General features: G+C 46.0%; 1 non-coding gene across 1 annotated transcript; it reads left to right on the top strand.

The window, feature by feature from the left end:
• Positions 1 to 934: 934 nt before the first annotated feature.
• Positions 935 to 1,025, top strand: trnak-uuu (transfer RNA lysine (anticodon UUU)). The gene is given in 2 exon segments: positions 935 to 971; positions 990 to 1,025. It is a non-coding gene; the product is annotated as a tRNA-Lys (tRNA).
• The last annotated feature ends 17,497 nt before the right edge of the window (positions 1,026 to 18,522 follow it).

The following is an 18,522-nucleotide window of genomic DNA, read 5'->3' as shown; positions in this document are numbered from 1 at the left end:
GTGTTGATGTCCAAAGGGACCTGGGTGTCCTTGTTCCTGAGACACTAAAAGCTCTTGTGCAGGTGCAGCAATCAATTAGGAAGGCAAATAGTATGTTGGCTTTCACACGAGGGGTCATGAGTGCAGGAGTAAAGATGTCTTGTTGCAATTGTATAGAGCCTTGGTGAAGCCGCGCTGGAGTATTGTGAATAGTTTGGTTTCCTCATCTCAGGAAGGATATACTTGCCATAGAGGGAGTGAAACAGAGGGTCACCAGACTAATCCCTGGGATGGTGGGATTGCCTCATGAGGAAACTGGGCCTGTATTCCTTAAACTTTCGAAGAATGAGAGGTGATCTCATTGAAACTGACAAAATTCTTACAGGGCGTGATAGTGTGGGTGTCGACAGGATGTTTGCCCTGGTTGGTGAGTCTAAGACCAGGGGACATAGACTCAGAATAAGGAGTAGGCCATTTAAAACTGAGATAGGGTTGAATTTCTACACTCAGACGGTGGTGAGTCATTGGAGTTCTGTACCCCAGAGAGCTGTGGCAGCTCAATCATTGAGCATGTTCAAGACAGAAATTGATAGAAATCTTGATACTCATGACATCAAGGGATATGGGGATAGCAGGGGAAAGGGGCATTGAGGTAGATAATCAGCCATGATCTAATTGAATGGTAGAGCAGGCTCAACGGGCTGAATGGCCTCCTCCGATGTTCCTCTGTTCCTAAGAGAGTTGGCACCAGCGCGCAGCCCTGCTTTACCCCACTGCTGATCTTGAAAGTGTGTGATGTTGCTCCATTGTAACTGATGGAACTGTGCATGTTCTCGTGGAAAGAAGAAATGACGCCCAAGTGTTCAGGAGGGCAGGCAATGTTCCATCGCAGTTTGAAGAATCCGTCTCTGCTAACAAGATCAAAGGCCTTGGTGATGTCGTCCAGCACATGTATGCCTCTGTGGTGCAATGGATAGCGTGTTGGACTTTTAAATAATGATTTTAAAAATATTCAAAGGTTGTGGGTTCAAATCCCACCAGAGTCAGATTTTGGACCAGAGACAGAGGAACACGACGGAACAGAGAGTTCAGAAATGCGTCAAAAGCACAGACTCTGAGACAGAGCAAGAGAGAGAGAAGCACAGCAAGAGTGACATCACAATGGAGAGTGAGAGCAGGGAAACAGAGAGCTGCTGGGGTGAGTTTGCAGGATTTGGTTCTTGCTTCGGTGCAGTGGAAGGAGCTGTTTGGTGAGGATCTGGTAAGCTGTGACATCACAGGCAGGCAGGTAGTTGATTGGTTTGGAAGAAGCTACCTGTTTGATGAGTATCTGGTAAGTGATTAAGTTCCATTTTAGTCCTAACGTTTAAAATAGTAAACAAACTAGTAGTAAGCTTAATAAAATAGACAGTAAAATAAATAATTGAATCAAATATTTAAGTAGTTAATTGAAACACGTTAAGGATGACAGGACAGGTGATGTGTCACAGCTGCAGCATGTGGGAGTTCCTGGATGCCAGTGTGATCCAGGGCAAACACGGCTGCAGTAAGTGTTTGCGGCTCAAAGAGGGAGAAAAAAGGAATGTAGTGGTAGTAGGGGACAGTATAGTAAGGTGGATTGATTCTGTTCTCTGCAGCAAAGAGCAAGCGTCCAGACGGCTGTGTTGCCTGCCGGTGTTAGGATTAAGGACATCTGCTCAGGGCTGGAGTGAAACATACAATGGGAGGGGGAGGATCCAGTCATCGTGGTCCATGTCGGTACCAACGACATAGGCAGGACAAGGATAGAGGTTCTGCAAAGTCAGTATGAGGAACTAGGCAGCAAATTAAGAAGCAGAACCTCAAAGGTAATCATCTCTGGATTATTACCTGAGCCATGTGCAAATTGGCAGAGGACAAATAAGATTAGAGAAATTTATGCACAGCTCAAAGACTGGTGTGGTAGTAGTGGGTTCTGGTTCGTGGGGCATTGGCACCAGTACTGGGGAAAGAGGTGGCTGTCCCGTTGGGACGGTCTGCACCTGAACCGTGCTGGGACCGGTGTTCTAGCGAACCACATAACTAGGGAAGTAGAGACAGTTTTAAACTGAATAGTGGGGGCAAGGAATCAAATTTGGGAAGATATGGTGAATCAAGGAGTAGAGACAAGGCAAGAGAGAAAGGTATAAATATGGGAAATGATAAAGAGACTGTGACAGGAAGGGACAGAATGTACAAATCAAAGAGTAAATCAACAAATAAGGCGAGAGGTGACAAAAATAATAAAAGGACAAAACTAAATGCTCTGTATCTGAATGCATGGAGCATTCAAAACAAAACAAATGAACTGACAGCACAAATAGAATAAATAAGTACGATCTGATAGTCATTACAGAGACATGGCTGCAGGGCGACATAGATTGGGATGTGAATATTGGAGGTTACATGGCATGTTGGAAGGACAGGAAGCAAGGAAAAGGTGGCGGGGTAGCTCTGTTAATTAATGATGGTATTAGCGCAATAGAGAGGGATGACCTGAGTTCTGGAGATCACGATGTCGAAGCAGTTTGGGCAGAGATGAGAAATCATAAAGGCAAGAAGTCACTTGTGGGAGCGGTGTACAGGCCACCTAACATTAACCACACTGTCGGATGGGGTAGAAAGGAAGAAATAATGGCAGCTTTTCAGAAATGTACAGTGATAATTATCGGGGGTTTTAATCGACATATAGACTGGAAAATTCAGATGGGCAGAGGTAGCCTAGATGAGGAGTACATAGAATGTTTTTGGGATAATTTCTTGGAATAATACATTCTGGAGCCAACCAGAGAGCAGGCTATACTAGACCTGGCATTGTGCAACGAGATAGGGTTAATTAATGATCTCATAGTTAAGGTGCCTCTAGGTAGTAGCAATCATAATATGATTGAATTTTACATTCAGTTTGAGGGAGAGAAGAGTGGGTCCCAGACTAGTATTTTAAACATAAATAAGGGCCTTTTGGCTAAGATCAAGTGTAGTATCTGTTCTTATCAGTGCTTATTTGGAAGAGAAGAAACCATGATCAGTGGCTTTTGATCCTGGGTAGGTTTTGAGTAAAATGGCTATAACCAATCTTTGTGCTTGAGGCCAGGGAGTGCGGAACACCGTTCGGGTGGTGGTGAAGGACAAGGAAGGAGATGCACTGGTCGATCGCACCTTCTTCATCAAGAAAATTCTCATCGATTGCTGTGGATTTCAAGCTTCGGACATCTTCTGCCTGCAGGATTTCCCCAGCAGTGGGTATTTCGACGTGACGTTCAAGAATGTGGCGGGATGCATCAAGTTCCTGAAGGCATTCAAGGAGAAAGGGGACCGGGCGCCGTTGTCGATCCTCACAGTGGAGGCACTCTTCACAACGTGACCGGGTGGTGACGATTCACCTCTACAACCCCCATGTTCCGGTGGTGGATGTACTCACCTTTCTCGCCAGGTACGTCGAGGTGGCCGGCAGCAGCACTGATGTCAAGGACCCCTTTGGGATTTGGACCAGCAAGCGGCAGGTCAAGGTGACCTTGAAGGTCGATGCCAGTGAAGCCATCATCCATCCTCCCTCCAGCGTCGCTATCGGGGGAAGTCGAGGCTTCTTGGTCTACGCTGGGCAGCCCAGATTTTGCTGCACCTGTGGCAAATCTGGTCACGTGGCAGCTAACTGCAGCACGGTTGTTTGTAAGAACTGCAAGGAGGAAGGCCATCAGACCAAGGACTGTAAGCAGACTAAGTGTTGCAATTTGTGCGGTGCGGCAGGCCATCTCTACAAAACCTGCCCCAAACGCTGCCTCAGTTATGCTCAGGCGGCAAGGTCCAAGGAAAGGCCGGGAGAAGATTCAACGAAGGCGTCCGGTGCTGGAAAGGAGACAAGCAACCTTCTCTGCATTGAGGAACTTCTACCTGAGAAGGAGAAGAAAGGGGAGGCAGCTGAAACCAGCGACCCAGCACCTACCTTGCACCCGTAAACCCCTCCTCCACAGACAGAATCAATGGAGGAGGAGGCAGCAGATGGACAAACCGGTCAGTGGCAAGTGGTACAAAGGAAAACCACAAAGAAAAGACCTCCAAAAGCGGAATAGGCCACCACCCAAACCAGTGGCAAGAGGAGACTACCATCTGAGACAGACTACAACAGCTCCTCTTCACTGGATGAGGAAGTGCTGGAACGACGGCCCCTTCAAAGGAAGCGGCAGAACTCCAAGGAGCTGGAAGATAAAGCCCCCCAGCCCCCGGACACAGGAGGCTGTGATGGGCCTGGCGAGCCCCAACACCAAAGCGCCAAACCTAACGACATGGCCAGCGCATCCCAGCTCCGGGACACCGGGAGCAAAGACACGTCTGGCGCACCTCAGCTCCGGGATACCGGGAGCAAAGACACGGCTGGCGCACCTCAGCTCTGGGAAGCCGGGAGCAGTGATGTTTTCGAGGAGGAACAAAGGGGAACAGCAGAGAACAAACCAATACTTGCTACCTACAAGACCGCCCCCCCCCCCCCCCGTTGTCACCCCAGCGGAACAAATGTGAAACAGCTTGCGTACACTATGGGTATGCAGGAACATCCCGAAGGACTGGGACTAGCTAGGACAAATGGTATGGGAAGCAACAACCAACTTTTAAAAAATGGGTATAAGAATTGCTTCCAGTAACATGCACAGCATTAAATCCACTGCGCGATGTGTTTCAACCTTGGATTACCTTGCCAAGGTCAAAGCCGACCGACTGTTTCTGCACGAGTGTGGAATACCACACCTCAGCACCTACAGGCAGTGGTCGCGATGGTGGTCCCACGGGCCATCGATCTGGTCGGGGGGTAATGACTGCCGTTCCTCCAGCCTGGGTATTCTGCTGCGGGGAGGTAACTTCACCATCTCCGAAGTTAAGGAGGTGGTGGGCGGCCGCCTCCTCGTAGCAGATGTAATCTACAACAACGCTCCGCTCCGGTTGATCAACGTGTACGCCCCGGTACAATGCAACGAGCAGCTGACCGTCTTCCAGCAGCGCCCACTACTGCTGGCGACATCCAGGCCGGTCATCCTAGGCGGTGACTTCAACTGCAGCATTGATGCAGCTGGACGATCCGGCAGAGACGACAGCAAACTGGACGCTACGTCCAGATTCCTAATAGAAACAGTTAAAGATGCCAAACTGCACGACGTCTTCAGCAAACCTACAGACGGAGCACAGCACAGATACACCTGGTCAAGATCGGACCGGTCTGCCCGTTCCAGCATTGACTTCCTGTTTGTGTCCCGCACTGTCATGGTCGGATCCACCGACGTCAAGCCGGTGTTCTTCTCCAAGCATTGCCTCTTACTGGCTGACTTTCACTTACAGGATGACCAGTGGGTTGGCAGAGGGACGTGGAAGCTCAATGCTACACTGTTAACCCCAGAGAACGTTGAGGAACTCAAAAGGGATTACAAAGGTTGGAGGACCGTGAAACCCCTCCTGAGTCTCCAGTTCACTGGTGGGAAGCGATCAAGGAGAACAGCAAGAGGTTCTTCATCCACAAAGGTGTTCAGAGGGTGAGAGAGAGAGAGAGGAAAATGTCCCGACTCCAGAAAAGTATGCAAAATCTGCTCTGGCTGCAGTCAATGGGGGGCGAGGTCAAGGAGGACCTCCAAGAGGTGAAGAGCCAGCAGGCCTCGCTCTTTGCCAAGGAGGCCTCCAAGATCATCTTCGGGTCCAGAGTCCGCTCCATTGAGCAGGATGAGATGTGCCCGTGTTACTTCTTCCAAAAGGTACACAGAGAGAGCTCTGTGATCAGCAGCCTGAAGGAAGAAGATGGCTCGGTGACGGCGTCGCAGTACGAGATACTAAGGATCAGCAAATCCTTTTATGCTGGGCTGTATGACGCGAAGCCCACAGACAGCAGAGCCTCCCAGTCCTTCCTGTCATCTATCACAGAGGTCTTAGATAACAGCAGGAGGGAGAGACTGGACAAGCCACAAACTCTGGACGAGCTGACAAAGGCCGACGGATCCTTCAAGACAAGTAAAACTCCCAGAAGCGACGGCTTACCGGTTGAGTTGTATTCGGCCCTGTGGGACTGGGTCAGCCCGGACCTGCTGGAAGTATACGAGAGTATGCTCCTGGCCCGCAGCATGCCAGACTCCATGAGGAAAGACATCATCACCCTCATCTACAAGCGGAAGGGGGAGAGGGCAGAAATGAGAAATTGGCGGCCCATCTCACTGCTTAATGTTGACTACAAGATTCTGTACAAAGTCATAGCCAGTCGATTCAAGTCTGCTCTGGAGTTGGTGATCCACCCTGATCAGACCTGTACTGTACCAGGCAGGAAGATCTCTGATAGTATCGTGCTACTCAGGGATACGATCGCCTATGTACGGGACAGGAGGGTGGACACCTGCCTCATCAGCCTGGACCAGGAGAAGGCTTTTGACAGGATATTGCACACATACATGATGGACGTGCTTTCCAAAATGGGGTTTGGGGAGGGAATCTGCAATTGGATCAAACTGCTCTCCACAAACATCAGTAGCGCAGTTTCAATCAATGGGTGGGAATTGGAAAGTTTCCCGATCCAATCTGGAGTCAGACAGGGCTGTCCTCTCTCCCCGGTCTTGTTTGTTTGCTGTATTGAACCCTTTGCTGAGTCTATTAGGATGGATGCGAGCATAAGAGGGGTGACTATCCCAGGCAGTGGATGCACTCAGGTGAAAACCTCCCTGTACATGGATGACGTCGCCGTCTTCTGCTCAGATTCGCTGTCCGTGCGCAGACTGATGAGCATCTGCGACCAGTTCGAACTGGCCTCGGGAGCCAAAGTTAACCACGGCAAGAGCGAGGCCACGTTCTTTGGGAACTGGGCTGACCGATCCTTTATCCCCTTCACCGTTAGGCCAGACTACCTGAAGGTGCTGGGGATATGGTTCGGAAGGGCCAGGGCATGCACCAAAACCTGGAAGGAGCGAGTAGCCAGGTTACAACACAAGCTGAGAATGTGGGGGCAGCAACTCTCTCCATTATGGGTAAGAACCTGGTCATCAGGTGTGAGGCACTCACGTTGTTGTTGTACGTGTCGCAGGTCTGGCCCATACCCCACTCCAGCGCTGTGGCAGTCACCAAGCCATTTTCCGCTTCATCTGGGGATCTAAAATGGACCGTGTCCGGAGGGACACGATGTTCAAACCTCTGGATCAGGGTGGGAAAAATGTACCCAACGTGGCCCTCATCCTGATGACCACCTTCGTGTGCGGCTGCATCAAGCTGTGTGTAGACCTCCAGTACGCAAACTCCAAGTGTCACTACGTGCTTAGATTCTATCTGTCCCCGGTGTTGTGAAGGATGGGCCTGGTCACACTGCTGCAGAACGCTCCATCCAGTTGGACTGTGCCCAACCACCTATCCTTCGTGGAGCAGTTTCTGCGGGATAACACCTTGGACCACCGATCCATCAGGCAGTGGTCCTCAAGGCACTCCGGGAAAATGAGACGGTGGATCCTGTCGGATGGTTCCTCGAGCAGACTGCCAAAGTCATTTGGCGGAATGCCTCATCACCAGAACTTTCAAACAAGCACCAAGATGTAGCTTGGCTGGTGGTGAGAAGAGCCCTCCCCGTCAGATCCTTACTGCACGCCCGAAGTCTCACCCCCTCTGCACAATGCCCTCACGGTGGATGTTCTGGGGAAGAGACAGTTGTCCACCTCCTCCTGGAATGTGTCTTTGCAAAGCAGGTGTGGAAAGGGATGCAGTGGTTTTTGTCGAGGTTCATCCCAAGCAGCTCTGTAACACAGGAGTCTGTGCTCCACAGACTGTGCCCAGGGACGCACACCGAGATAAACATCAACTGCTGCTAGAAGACTATCAATTCGGTGAAAGACGCCCTTTGGTCTGCCCGAAACTTGCTGGTCTTCCAGCGCAAAGAGTTGTCCACGACTGAATGTTGCAGAATAGCACATTCCAAGGTCCAGGACTACGTGCTGAGGGACGCACTAAAGCTTGGGGCAGCCGCAGCAAAGGCTCAATGGGGAAAGACCACAGTGTAAGGTCCCCCGACCAAGTTGAACCGAGGGGCTAGATCCATGGGAAACCCCTTGAACTGCATCGGGAAAATGTTTTTTCCTGTAAAATGTAAAAATGTATCTGGCACGACAAATGTGAAACGGAAGGGTTGTGAGGCAACCCATGATTGTATTGAAGCAAACGGACCTCCTTTCCACTGTTTGTAATTTTTGACTTGGTGCTGTTTGAAACTGGTGATGTATTTTTTACAGATTTTTATGAATAAAGTATATTTTGGAAATAAAAAAAATTTCAGAGAAGGTTCACTTCAGAGAAGGCTGATTCCTAGGATGAGGGGTTTGTCTTGTGAGGAAAGGTTGAGCAGGTTGGGCCTGTACTCATTGGAGTTTAGAAGAATGAGAGGTGATCTTATTGAAACATATCAGATCCTGAGGGGGCTTGACAGGCTAGATGCTGAGAGGATGTTTCCTCTCATGGGGGAATGTAGAAATAGGGGATACAGTTTCACATTATGGTGATTCCAATTGAAGATGGTGATGAGGAGGAATTTCTTCTCTCAGAAGGTCATTAGCGTTTGGAATTCTCTTTCCCAGCGAGCAGTGGAGGCTGGGTCAATGAATATATTCAAGGCTGAGTTGGACAGATTTTTGATTGACAAGAGAACCAAGGGTTATTGGGGGGCAGGAAAGTGGAGTAAAGACAACGATAAGATCAGCCATGATTTTATTGAATGGCGGAGCAGGCTCAAGGGGCTGAATGGCCTACTGCTGTTCCTACTTCTTATGCTCTTATACCTACACAGACAGTCCTTTTTCACAGCTAATCTAAAACGAATGATATTTTAATGACTCTTTCACACAATCCTTTCCGACTGAAACATACTTCATTCACCTGACTTCATTCTCCAAATCTAGATCCAGTACCATCTCCTTCCCCATTGGATGGAAATATACTGATTCGGAAAGTTCTCTTACACACATTCCAGGAATTCTTCTCCCTCTTTGCCCTTCACACAGTTATTTTCCCAGCCTGTATTCGGATAATTGAAATCCCCATTAGCATTACTCAGAGGTTCTTGCATCTTTCGACAATTTGCCTGCAAATTTGCTCCTCTGTCCACTTCCTACTATTTAGTGGCCTGGATATACACTGAGCAGTGGAATAACTCCTCTGTTGATGCATTATTCTAAACAAATAGATTCTACCTTTCAACCCTCAAGTACATTTTCTCTTCCTAGTGCTGTAACAGTATCTTTGATCAATACAGCTGCACCCACACAATCCTCTGCCTATTTTTCTTCTCTATCGTTCTTGAATACATCGCAGTGAGGAATATTAAGTTCCCATTCCTCCCCTTGTTTGATCCATGTCTCCGTTATTGCCACTGGATCACAATCCCATGTGGCTACTTGTGCCTGCAGCTCACCAATCCTATTTACCATGCTTCAAGTATTTACAAACATGCACTCTAAACCTATCTCAGTCTGCCTTGCATTTGTCTCCTGTTTGAGTTTTGTGCTTCTGAACTATTCTTTATTCTAATGCTGTTTGTTTCTCTCAGTCCTCGGTGCACCTTGTATCTATTCTCTAATGCTTCATCCTTGTGCCCCTCCCCCAGCCAAATTAGTATAATTCCTTTCACAAAGCATTAGTTAAAGTGACAGCGAGGACATTTGTCCTGTCCATATTGTGCAGGTCACATCAACACCAGAAGTGGTGACAATGTTCCTGGAAGCTGTAGCCCTGCCTCATCCACCATTTCTCCAGCCACGCATTAACCTGTATTATCCTACTATTCCTACACTCACTAAAACACATGGCAGTAATCCAAATATTATAACCTTTGTGGTCTTGCTCTTTAACTTCCTTCCCAGCTCCTAAAACTCTGATTGTAGGATCTCAACCCTTTTCATACCCATGTCATTGGTTCAAAAATAGACCACGACTTCTGACTGTTCTTCTTCCCCATTGAACATATTTTGAAGACTGAAAACTGGTTTCAGAATCTCACACTTGGTCCCACTGCCAAGCGGCCGGTGGGGAGGTGAGGGTGGGGGGTGGGGGAGCGGCGGGCCTTTCCCGAAGTCGGGGGTCGCGGCGGGTCTCTTCCCGCGGAATTTTATGGCCCCCTCCTGCCGTGACCCATGACATCGAGAGGCTGGTAAAATTCAGCCCGATATGTTCAGCTGCAATGGCGGTTCATGCTGCCCTCTTCTGGTCATTGGCTGACATACATGCAAAGTTTCTGTAAAATGAATGTAACGTGGATATATTGCCAGGACAGGGGAGGATCACCTTGAGATGTTTTTAGGAAGAAGCAGAGCAGTTGGACTAATTGGAGAACACAGCCAAAGATACAGCACTGGCATGATGGGCCAAATGGTCTTTGTTCACTATTCTATGACTCGATGAACATTTCCCATCCTAATTTCACATTTTCTACAACTGCAGCATTTGGCTTTGTAAAGGTCTGGTGTGTAGACTTTTCCCAGAGCTGCAAATAGTACCTTGTGACAATATAAACTGTCAGTGTGTGAATGTGGGTGTCACATTTCTATACAAAATGAGTGCTGAAGTTATGACAGTGTCAGTTGTAAATGTATTTTCATTATGTTTCTAATCTGTAATATGTTATACATATCTATGATTGAAACTGTGCTCCTGTAAATGGTGAGTTTTATTAATCATTCATTGGATGTGGACATCGTTTACAAGGCCAACATTTACTGCCCATCCTGACTTGCCCTTGAGATGCTGGTGCTGAACCGGCTTCCTGAACAGCTGCAGCCCGTGTGGATTTGCAGTTTTTCTTGTAGTTGTTCATTTGAAACAGATGAACGGTATGCTCGGGCATTTCAGAGAGCAGTAAAGAGTTAACTACATTGCTGTGAGTTTGAAGTCACACATGGGCCAGACCAGGTGAGGAGAACAGATTTCCTGTCCTAAGAACATTAGTGAACCAATACTCCAGTTGTTTCATTGTCACCATTACTGATACAAGCTATTTATTGTTGATTTATTTCATTAACTGAACTTAAATTCTGCAACTGTGGTGATGGGATTTGAAATCACTGTCACCAGATTATTGATGGGATTTGAAATCACTGTCACCAGATTACTGATGGGATTTGAAATCACTGTCACCAGATTATTGATGGGATTTGAAATCACTGTCACCAGATTACTGATGGGATTTGAAATCACTGTCACCAGATTATTGCTGGGATTTGAAATCACTGTCACCAGAGTACTGATGGGATTTGAAATCACTGTCAACAGATTATTGCTGGGATTTGAAATCACTGTCACCAGATTACTGATGGGATTTGAAATCACTGTCACCAGGTTATTGCTGGGATTTGAAATCACTGTCACCAGATTACTGATGGGATTTGAAATCACTGTCACCAGATTATTGCTGGGATTTGAAATCACTGTCAGCAGATTATTGCTGGGATTTGAAATCACTGTCACCAGTTTAGCGATGGGATTTGAAATCACTGTCACCAGATTATTAGTCCAGGCCTCTGGATTACTAGTGCAGTAAATATTACCACTATTTTACTGTAGCCAGGGGTGCATCAATGGGCTTATTATGAATAAATGTGTATGTCTGTGTGTGTGGTTTTGGAATATATTTGTGTGTATCTTTGTGTATAAATGTACTTAGGTGTTATTAATAAATAAAACAGAAATAAATAAACAGATAATTTTTTTTGAATAAGACAATTCAACCTGAATAAATAATAGATTCGTGCAAATAAGCATGTAAGCAGTATTTAACACAAGAAATCAAAAATGTTCGAGTTTAACATGGATGAAAGGAAGAGCAAATGTAACAGGGCTTTCAGGTGATAAACTCATAGAATCAGTGACTGGTTACAGCACAGAAGGAGGCCATTCAGCCTATCGTGTCAATGCTAGCTCTCTGCAACAGCAACTCACCCAGTCCCACTCCCCTGCCTTTTCTCCATTGCCCTGCAAATATTTCTCCTCAGATAATTATCCAATTCTCTTTTGAAGGCCTCGATTGAACCTGCCTCCGCCGCAATCTCAGGCAGTGCATTCCAGATCCTAACCACTCGCTGCTTAAAATAGATTTTCCTCATGTTGCCATTGATTCTTTAGCCAATCATCTTAAATTGGTGTCCTCTGGTTGTAGATCCTTCCAGCAATGGGAACAGTTTCTCCCTATCTACTCTGTCCAGACACAAGAACACAAGAACATCAGTAGTATGAGAAATGGTCCATTTTCCTGCTGATTTTTCTATTGCCTCACCTCAATAACCACAATAACAATCATCTCCTTGGGTTTCTTGGTTTATTGAATGAATTTGCAGTCCTGACACAGTGTGAATCCACAGAAGTCATCGATAAGGTCCATCTACTGCCCCGTGACATGGTGTAGCTAGCTTTATTCTATCAATGAAAGTAATTCGCATTGGCATTACATACTATATTGCTTGCTTGCCAGCTAATGCATTTTGCTGCTCTCCATTGATGTTTGTATGCTACTTTATTTATAGGGAGAAAATATGTTTTAAATCAGACTGTGTTTTGAAGGCATCAGATTGGCTATACAATTTATATACAGATTAATTGCCCCCATGTCCATGGCTGAGTCAATAATTTTGTCAAATGTCCATGGTGCAACATCAACATGTCAGTGCCTATCCCTGCACAGATAAGAGGGGCTCCCTCTTCATTTAGGGCAGGGGGAGGAGGAATGGCTTTCCCAGAAGACATAAATCTCAAAGAACACATCCATTCACAGTTTTGACTGAACTGAACTGCACAGAATGATGTGAGAGAGCAATCCAGTTCCTTTTCCCACTCTCTTGGGGCTTGAGGAAAAAATGTTCTTTAAAACAAAGAAAGAAATGCACTGGACACATTCAACTGGAGAAACGGGATCAAAATTCTTTGCCGCTGTTTGTTGTTCCACCTCCCCTAAAGGTTTAATGGGTGTATGTGGCGTGGCAATGGAATGATGGAAACTCGGAAACCCCAAGGTAGATTTGCCCAGATTTGTGCTGAGCTGACGTACCACATTTAGTCTCAGTGTCCTTAGTTTAAGAATGGAAAAACGTAGCCAGGATTCCTCCTCCTAATAGCAATTCAGTGACTTGATGTCAATTACACAGGGATGGACCTGAGGCAAGGGAGAGATTAAGCTGAACTTGTGATGTGCTCCAAGCAGCCTGTCAACAATGGCTCTCTCAGCTCACACATGAAGAATGTTCTAGAAGGCTGACCGAACCCATGGATCATAATCCCAGTGAGGACACAACAACCAGAGGAGGAGAAAAACAATGATTGGATAAAATAATTGAAATGCTGTTTGTAAAGTTATATATAATGCAACAGTTCATGCTGCAACAAAACAACATGATGTGGGTTTGAACCCGTAAGTGCCCAGCAGTAATATTCTCCATCTACAGACTAGGAGGCTCCTCAGTGAAAGTGAAATTGGAGTGTCAGCCTAGGACATGAAAGCTAGTGCCAGTTATTTTAGCAAACTAAGACACACAGGTTCAACTGGTAGAAAGCAAAATTAGGACTGATGTCAGGAATTTCCGTACACAAATAGTGATCGCCGTGTGGAAAAGACTTCCAGATAGGGCAGTGAAGATAAAAAAGCTTGTCAACACTGAAGAAACAGTTGGAGAGTGTGGGAGTGAGGGATGCAGTTCTTTCTGAATCAATGAGCTTGAATAGGCCAGATGGCATTCCTCAGAATCCCAATGTTTATAACCTGTAAGGCTGAATTGCTATATGTCTGGGGATAGGTTATCTGTTTGCTTCGTAGTCTGAGTGAAGTGTCTCGCATGGGCAAAACAACCAATGGAAAAGAGGTAACTCACCGACATGAGACTCCCTCTCATGCAGTGACAAGGTTATGATAAGCTTGGTGAGGACACAGAACTGCGAGCTCAAGGTACAGCTAACAGATCTTCAAAATAGATTTGGAAAACCTGTATGTATTTTACATCTCCTCTTTGTAAAACCCAAGATCTTATTCACAAATGTGTTTCTGAATCTATTTCACTAATCCTCACATCAACTGGATCCATTATTAAGTCTTTGTGGTCAAAATCCTGAAGTTCCCTCTTGCATTTTGGGTGTATTTAGACTGCATTTTCGATCAGTGTGAAGTGGTTTCAACTTTGCACTGACACTTTTATTATGTTCATTCAAAGGTAAAGTAATATCCATCTTCGAAAAGGGTGACAGAACTAAGCCGAATAATTGCAGCCCAGTTAATTTAACATCTATGTTAGTTGAGTGAGTATGTTCAAGACTGAGATTGGTAGAGTGTTGGACATGAATGGAAACAAGGGAAATGGGGATAGGGTGGGAAATGGATTGAGGTAGAAGATCAACCATGATCTTATTGGATGGTGGAGAGGCTCGAGGGGCCGTACTATCTACACCCGCTCCTATTTCTTATTTTCTAGGTCAATGTTTAGAATCTTTAAAGATAAAATTGCTAAATATCCAAGTGAGAAAATTATTAGAAGCAGAAACACTGGTTTCATAAAGGAAAATCGTGCTCGACAAAACCCAATAGAGTTCTTTTGAAGTGACAGATAATGGTGGCCGTGTGTACAGGGACATTCGGAATGCCTTGGAAAAGTTAGTAGAGAGGAGACCATTGGAGAAGATTAACACTTTTGGTATCAGGGGAATGGGATGAAATGGGATTAAAAACTGGTTCTGAGGGAGGGGAGAGTAGGAGTTAAGGACAGTTTCTCCGAGGGGATGGAAGTGGGTAGCAGTGCCCCACAGGGTTCTGTTCTAGTGCTGCTAATTTGTAGTGTGTAAGGTCACTTGTACACTTGGCGAGGAGTGAATTATGGTGCAGGGCATGGGGAAGATGCAAAAAGACCATCTTTAAGAAAAGGAGTCTGGCCTCAATGGTCCGGGTGGAAACACTTGTGACACCATGCAGTCACAATGACTCCCTCGTATGCATGGGTTTGGCCTGTGTTGACAGCCCGAGCAATAAGGGAATAATTTCTTTCTACAGAATGTAACATTTGTTTCGCTTTCGGTTGAGTTGAAGAATGACGGTTTTTATACAATTGAGAAACCGGTTCTTGCAAACTGCTTGTTTCTCTTATGGAGTTTGTTGAACCCAGACTGAGCCACAACACTTCAATAACCTGAAACATTCTCAGCACAGTAACCTTTTATTCATGTGATTGTGTTTTTTACTCCCCAGATCTAGAAGACAGCAGCTTGACAGATGATATTGAGTCTTCAAGCACTTCACTGAGCTGCTGTGCTTCCAGCAGAGGCTCTGCAGCAAAAGCAGGCTTGCCTTCCGAAGACTGCACTACTAAACAGACCAGACAACTTACCGAAGAAATCCAGAACCTACAGGTCAAACAAAACTCATCCCTGACCTTTTGTAGATGTGTTCCCTTTCTCTACAAGCATGAAAAAACATGAGGTAATCAAGATTAGAGCCGTCTGACAATCTGATCCATTCAAGCACAGGGAATATAATTTTTTGGGGGGTGGGAGATGTTTGTAAATAGTTAAGGATCTAAAGGCTAAGTGTGTTGATGAGCAACATTGTGGTGGAACGCGAGGAATTTTGAGGCCAGAGAAACGGTGGTTCTACAAAACACCAGCGTTAATCTAGCATGACCTCTCATAATGCCTCATCAAAAAGATGACTATAATTCATAACCAAGTTCCTTTAACTTCTGTAAACAGCTGCTTTGAAACCGTTTACAAACATAATCACATATATTGTAGATTTTTAAAAACCCAGTGTAATAAGTTCCTCTCCTTCCCAGAGATTTAAGTTATTATAATTCTTAAATGACATTAATCAGATTGTCCCAATCAGGAGCCATTTGACCTGTCTGCTTTTGTAGACTAATTACACTCTATCCTCAAGGCTCAATGGGAACTCAGTGCATTTGTGTAAAAACCAGACAGGGAATTGTGAAAATATACTAAATCTGTGTTTTTTAAGCTGCTGAAAACAAATTGCACTTTTTAATTTAGAAACGCAGTTTCTCGAGTTCCCCAATGGTCTAGTGGTAAAGGCACTGCCGTTCACCTGACATTCAACCATATGAACCAGAGGATCTCAGGTTTGATTCCCACTCTTGGCTGAGTTAGCTAATTTAAACTAGAGACGCTGTCGGGCTGCTGCAGTTACCTCAGTCACCACTTGAACCATGTAGGTTTGGTGCTCCGAAGTCGGAGATGATAAAGGGGGTGAGAAAGGGAACGGTGGCCTCATTCCCTGTCTCTGTTCAAGTTTTGGAGCTGGGGGATCCTCCAAACACCACCAGGTTTCATCAATTTCTGTCTCCGCTGGGCAAGCTAATATTGTCACTTGCTGTCCTTCCATCCTCTTCGCAACCACTCACAATCACTCTGGTGAGCAGATTGTTGAGGTATTTGCTGTTTGCTTCTCTCATTGCAGTGTGTCAGGGGCCTGGAGAACATGACCTTTGGAGATGCTGGATGGTTTTGGAGGGTGCTGGGCTCAATCATTATCCTGTTGAGGAATAAGCACAACAAAGAGATGCTAACGCTTGAGGTGCTGTCATACCTGTCGGAGAACATGATTCAGTTGAGAGCAAACACTAATCCACCCTTTGTCGATACAATCCTCAGCAGAATTCAGTCACTCTTTGAGGGAAGGTGTGAGAAAGTACTGGTGGAAATGTTCCAATGTGTTGGGAAACTTGACCAAGTGGAATCTGAGGGTGAAGATCTTTCTTCTACCAACAGGTCCATTCCAAACTGGTTCACTTATTGTTGCACCTGGATGGAAAGAGTGAGGAGATCATCAGATCTTGTAGGTCAACACTGTGGATGATCTTGCCACTTACTGGATCTGCTGAGGCTTCCTCATTGATATCTAGAGGAGCCCAATGGGAGTTACATGGACTTCCTCAGATACCTATCACAGCAGTTAGTTTAAGATGCTTCGAAACCTGTGGAGCTTTTATCAGTTCTCCAAGGAAGACAGTCACAGTGACTGCCTGACAGTGTTGGATCTTAAGGATGTGAGAAGCCAGCTGCTCCACAATACCAGGCAGACTGGGACCAGCATATTCCACCATTGCTCTGGCAGCAGAACAACCTCCTTGTTGAATTTGCAGAGGTTCATCATCTGTTCCCATCCTCCATTTCTTTCCATGTATTCAGCTCCGTCACTATAATTGTCTGATTCAAAGGGATCTTTAGTGTCTCCACACTAGTGACACACAAATCCCTACTTATAGATGTTTGAAATTTAGCTGTGAATTCTCTCTGCTGTGATTCACTCTCAGAAACAAAACCATTGATCAGTGAAAGATCAATTCCTATACCATGGATTGTGAGTTATTCTTCAATAATGAGCAGGAGCAGCTCCGAGAACACGCAGTGACCTTTTCAACTTTACTCCTGCAGCAGCTGGAACGTGTCCGACCCGCCCGGTGGGTTACCTGGTGGACGAGCTGTGTAATGAACTGCTGCTGTCCCCCATCAGAATTAAACCTGAAGACACAGACCCCGATCCTCCTCCACCTCCTCCTCTTCAGAACAACAAACTGATCATTCTTTCAACATGACCTACACATTTGTAACTGTATGGATTGTAATTAAATAAATATTCTGTTGTGTTATTGTAACTATTGGTGAATCTTCAAACCCATTCAGGGAGGCAGTATTCCTGACACAGAGCAGCAGTGAGCAGGAGGAACTGGGGATAACATTGAGGAGAAATCTGTCTCCCCCCGGGGGTGACAGAAGCAGGAGGTCTCCGCTGAGGATTCCAAGAGCAAGATCTCCGAGGCCTCGGCTGGTAAAGATCAATGATTGATGAGCATTGGTCTCACACACAGGCTGTGGAGACAGTCTATTCTCTCCTGGTGCAGATGACGGGACAATTGGAGGAGTCCAGAACTCACACCGACAACACAATGAGGGAGGCAACACATGAAGTGAGGAAGACCCTGGGCACTGGCCGTCCGGGAGATCAATGTAGCTGCCAACCAGACATTAGGATGAGGGTAGAAGAGCTCTGGTCACTTCTACAGTGACAACAGTTACTGCTTCCACAGCTGGCATTCTGACAACGTAGCCTTGACTGCTCAGAAACTGCAGTTTCATCATCATTGCCATAACTCCTGGTAAATCCGTAATCCAGAATTAGCCCACTGTGTGTTCACATTTAGCCATTTCTCCCCCGTCGCTCCAGTCATTTGATTCTGGTGGGTGCACTGTCACAAAATGATCAGAGTTACAGAGGCTCAGAGAGGGAAATCATGGCAGAAATCCCAGTGGTCACTTCTGGTGTGGAGTTTTGCTGTGGGGCCGTGTCCCACTTCACTTGCCAGACCAGCTCCCAGAAGTGGGTGGTTTTTGGAAGGAAATTCCAGCTGGTGATTTTGGGATACGGGTGCTGTGATAATAAGACTCGCCTGTTTGAAATCTGGTTTTCACACAACATTCTGATGACCATAATTTGAAATTGCCTGGAGGCATGAAAACAGAAAGCTGCAGTTCATCACTCGAGTGCTGATTCGA

Source organism: Heterodontus francisci, unplaced genomic scaffold (assembly GCF_036365525.1).
Source record: "Heterodontus francisci isolate sHetFra1 unplaced genomic scaffold, sHetFra1.hap1 HAP1_SCAFFOLD_61, whole genome shotgun sequence".
Taxonomy (NCBI): Eukaryota; Metazoa; Chordata; class Chondrichthyes; order Heterodontiformes; family Heterodontidae; genus Heterodontus; species Heterodontus francisci.
This window is presented reverse-complemented; position numbering and strand designations above follow the sequence as displayed.